Source organism: Echinops telfairi, unplaced genomic scaffold (genome assembly GCF_000313985.2).
Source record: "Echinops telfairi isolate 266 unplaced genomic scaffold, ASM31398v2 ScPeMD7_3533;HRSCAF=4204_0, whole genome shotgun sequence".
NCBI lineage: Eukaryota > Metazoa > Chordata > Mammalia > Afrosoricida > Tenrecidae > Echinops > Echinops telfairi.
This window is the reverse complement of record NW_022107431.1, coordinates 23,263,373-23,268,321: the sequence shown is the minus strand read 5'-3', so window position 1 is coordinate 23,268,321 and position 4,949 is coordinate 23,263,373.

Genomic DNA, 4,949 nt, shown 5'->3' with positions numbered 1-4,949 from the left:
AAAAAAAAGAAAGTCACTCATTATTGCAAAAAAAGGAAGATATCAAACTGAATGAAAAAAAAGATGATCAGTAGGTGCCAACACCAAGATGACAGAGATGTTAGCATTATCCAACAAAGATTTTACAATAGTCACCATAAAAAATGCTTTCAATAGCTCAATAGAGGGCCAGTAAAACTAAGGAAATGTCATAAAATCTCTGCAAATAAATAGAAAATATAAAGTTTAATTAAACAGAAATTTGGAAACTAAAAGCATAAATAACTGAACTTTTAAAAAACCCACTGCCATTGAGTCAACACTTACCCAGAGCAGCCCTATAAGACAGGGTAGAACTGCCACTGTGAGGTTCCGGGAGTAGACGGTCCTCTTTCTCCCAAAGTAGAGATGGTAGTTTTGAACTACCAACCTTGAGGATCACAGTCCAACTTATAACCACCATGCCACTAGGGCTCCCAGAGAGAAAACAGACTTATTTTAAAAGTTTGAAAAAAGCAGGAGATAAAAAAAGATACAGTGGCACCTTGGTTATCGGACTCAAATAATTCCAAATTCATGTTTGAACACCGAAAACTTCAAGAACTAAACATGTTTTCCCCATAATAAATCATGGAAAACCAAATAATTGGTTCTGATGCCCCAAAATTGCACTTACAAATTCATTTTCCCAGGACGTTAGGTTTCTATGGAGGCTTTTAAAGGCCTTCTCGCCTACCACTGTCTCGGATAACTATCGCCATAGCATTGTTTCTGATTCATCCAAATTAACAGTAACTTTCCAACCTCTTCAATGACCTGGGCTCTTTGTTTCTTGAGTAATGATTTCACACCTTTGGCTACATTGGCCACTTTAATCTTTTATTTTTTATTTTTTTCAAAAATTCTGATACCATCGACTAAGCCATGTTGTATTCAGCTGCCAAATCAAACAAGCAGTGACCTGATTCAAATCTCACAATGATTGCTTTCTCTAAGGTGGTTCTCAAAGTTTTCATCTTAGCTTCACTGCTCGTATGACTAACTTTCTTTGGATCCATGGTTAAGCTATTTTATGCAAATAACACACACAAAATACACAATGACAAATGACTGAATACACAACCACAAGCACCCTGTGTTGTGTTAGTGAGCGCAGTGCTTGGACTGAACCCCTCTGTGTGCTTCAGGAGACATGATTGTTGGCTCCCTCTTAGCTGATACGGGTTATTTCAGTCAGATTGCTGACTCGCCTATGGAGCAAAGTTATGAACTCACAGTAGATCTTTTTTTCTCGAACTTCGCTGTTGAAGCTGTGGAAAGTTCGACAACCGAGATATAACTCTACTGGGGAAAAATGGTGCCTAAATATTTGCCAGGGTTGGCAAGACATGTAAATCTACACATCCAAGAAGCTAAGCAAACGTCAAACAGGATGTTATTGTTGTTGTCAATTGACAATCATTTATTTCTAGCACATGAATATATTTTCAGAATCTAACATATGAGTCTGATTATAGCTATCAGTACACAAATCTGCTCTCTCACCCACTCCATCGCTCTTTCTCAGAAGCTATTAGTACACAAAGTTGCCCAGACCTGGCATAATAATTGCAAACTCTTTGGTGTGTTGATATATTTTCTAATGGCAAAAACAAAACAAAATACCCATACAAAAATACTGAATTCATCCAGCTCTTGGATTGAAAGGGTGAAGCTTATTCCAGTGGAGCACGTTATAAATTGCCATATGCCAAAGTAGACAATTTGTATTTAGTGGCAGGGATGGAAACAATTGAACTGTTGTTCAATACAAAAAATAAGGTCGGGGTACCGTCTAGGAAAGAACGAATAAGGGAAAGGGTTTGAAGACTGTCCAAAAAAGGTGAGGCAGAAAGAAATGAGAGAGTAAGAGGTTGAATTTACAAACTTTGTAAGGTGAAATGGATTAGTCAAGAAACCCTGACCGTGAAGCCATCAAACAAAAACAGCTAAGGCACAGATTCTCTCTTTATAAATCTTTTTCTTAAAAATGATACTATTAAAAAAATATATATGATACTATTAAAATAGAGAGATACCTCAACTATCAAATGGCTCCAAGCTTGGGCTTTTTACTTTTCGCCGGTGGTGATCATCAGAGAATGTTTCTTTCTTTCTTTTTTTTTAATAGTGAAATCATTGTATTGGGGGCTTGTACAACTCTTATCCCAATCCACACATCCATCCATTGTGTCAAGCACTTTTGTACATTTGTTTCCCTCATCATTCTCAAAATATTTGCTTTCTACTTAAGCCCTTGGTATCAGCTCCTCATTTTTCCCCTCCCTCTCCGTTCCCCCCTCCCCCATGAACCCTTGATAATTTATAAAGTATTATTATTTTGTCATATCTTACACCGTCGATGTACACTGGGACAGTTAGGAACTGGAAACACATGGAATCCAGGACAGATGAGCCCCCCAGGAGAGAGCGGCGATACCGGGAGGGTGGAGGGAAGGTGAGGGAGAAAGGGGGAACAGATTACAAGGATCTACATATAACCTCCTTCCTGGTGGACGGACAGCAAAGTGGGTGAAGGCACAGATTTTAATGTTTTATTTGAAGTTGTACATACTTCTGCAATATTCATCTCTTCCTCTGCTCTCCCTCTCCACTCCCCTGAGCCCTCATAATACCTACTACATTTGCACACAACTTTTTTGTTTGTGAAGGAAAAGAGGATGGCCCAGTAATGAAATAACGATAATAATAAAGTAAGAATAGCTTGCCTACCGTGACTTGATGTAGCAGAGGGCAGCATAAGCAGGGCCACAAAAAGAGGCATGCAGACCTGAACCAGAAGAACAAAGACCAAGGAGAACCCTAGGGATGGAAACTCTCCCTGCCCAGTCCTCCTCAAGCAGTGGGGTCAAACACTGAGGCCATCTGACATCCACCCAGATGAGCTGGAAGGAGCCCTGGGGGCAAAGTGGGTTATACCCTGAGCTGCTGACACGGACGGTCAGCCATTCAAACCCACCGATCCTTCAGTGAGAGCGTCTCACAACGAGTCTAAGTCTCAGAAGGCCTATGGGGCGTTCTAGTCTGCCCTGTAGGGGTGCTATGTTTGGAATCAACTATACGAGAGTGAGATTCGTATTAAGGAGCAGGAAAACCACAGTTTAGGTCTATTGAACCACGGGGTCCTTTCCAAGCTCTCAAATAGGCACACACAGAAGAGCCCATAAAGTGTTAAGAAAATAATGGAAATGAGTTAGAGAGCCATAAGAAAAGACTTGTATAACACAGTGTGGTTTGCAAAATTATGGTGTCTAATAAAAAATGTCAATTGCGAGGACTATGATCCATCTCGTGATCAAAGTGACAAGAGCACCGTGAAAGTTTAGCTAGGAGACTTGGAGGACAGTGAGGCCATGGGAAAGAGGAAGAGAAGCTAGAAAAAGGAGGGTGACAGTGCTCACACAACTCAAAGACTAGGCAATGTCACTAAACCTTCCCTGCTGACACTGGTGAGCTGGTGTGGCTTGGCTGGATATATTCTCAACAACAACCTTTTTCTATTATTATTCTTAGCTCGTTTGGTTTACAGGGTATGCAAACCTTACATGTGCAATGCAAGTAACCACTTTCAGGCTAATTATGTAATTAGCACATGCAAAAATAATAAAATTTGGCTAATAAAAATCAGGATATTAGAGACTCTGTAGAAACTTTCTCCTAATTCAGATGTAAGGAGATAAAAGACCAGTACACAGAGAACAATAATGTGCTGAGATAATAGGAGTTGTTAGAATTAAAAGTGCTAGGCCTGGAGTTAAAGCTAAAATAACTCTCAGGAAAATACTAATGCAGAAACAGGACAAATTGTGGAAAAGGCTCAGGGGATTTTAACCTAATTTTTTTCAAAGAACTACAAAATAGATATTGTATTTATAGTGTTGCTAAAAGGCATAATCAATTCAATGGCAGCATTTTTCAATTTATTTAGAGATAACAGGGCTTTTATACAATTAAGGAAAAAAATTCACTGCCATCGAGTCCACACCAACTACCCTTTAGGACAGGGTAGACCTGCACTGAGGAGTTTCTGAGACTGTGCCCATGTACAGAAGTAGAAAGCCCTTTCTCTCCCCCTCGGAGCAGCTCATGGTTTAGAACTGCTCACTTTGCAGTTACCAGCCCAAGGCACAGCCACTAAGCAACCTGGCATATTTCTTTTTGGAGGCTCAAGTTTATAAGAACAGGTAAGAAAATATTGACTACAATAGAATGGTCAGTACTGAGTTAACACCTGGTCCAGGTGTGTGGTGTGGTGTGGTGTGTGTGTGTGTTTGTAAATATGTGATTTATTGTCTTTAAAGGTAGACAAACTGTCTACTGTTGGTGATTGCTATTTTTTTTTTTTGCATTTTAACAAGGCATCTGTAATGACCACCACGTTCAAGATATAGAACATTTCCACTACCCTCCAAAGTTCTTGTTGTTTTGTTTTTTTAATTTGTAAATGTTAACAATGTCTTTTTTTTCCCCCCTAATCATTTTATTAGGGGCTCATACAACTCTTATCACAACCATACATACATCAGTTGTGTAAAGCGCATTTGTACATTCATTGCCTTCATCATTCTCAAAACATTTCCTCTCCACTTAAGCCCCCGGCATTAGGCCCTCATTTTTCCCCTCCCTCCCCGCTCTCCCCTCCCTCATGAGCCCTTGATAATTTATAAATTATTATTTTGTCATATCTTGCCCTGTCCAACTTCACCCTTCACCCATTTTTCTGTTGTCTGTTCCCCAGGGAGGAGGTCACATATAGTTCCTTGTAATCGGTTCCCTCTTTCCAACCCACTCTCTCTCTACCCTCCCAGTATCGCCACTCACACCAATGGTCCTGAAGGGATCATCCGCCCTGGATTCCCTGTGTTTCCAGTTCCTATCTGTACCAGTGTACATCCTCTGGTTTGGCCAGA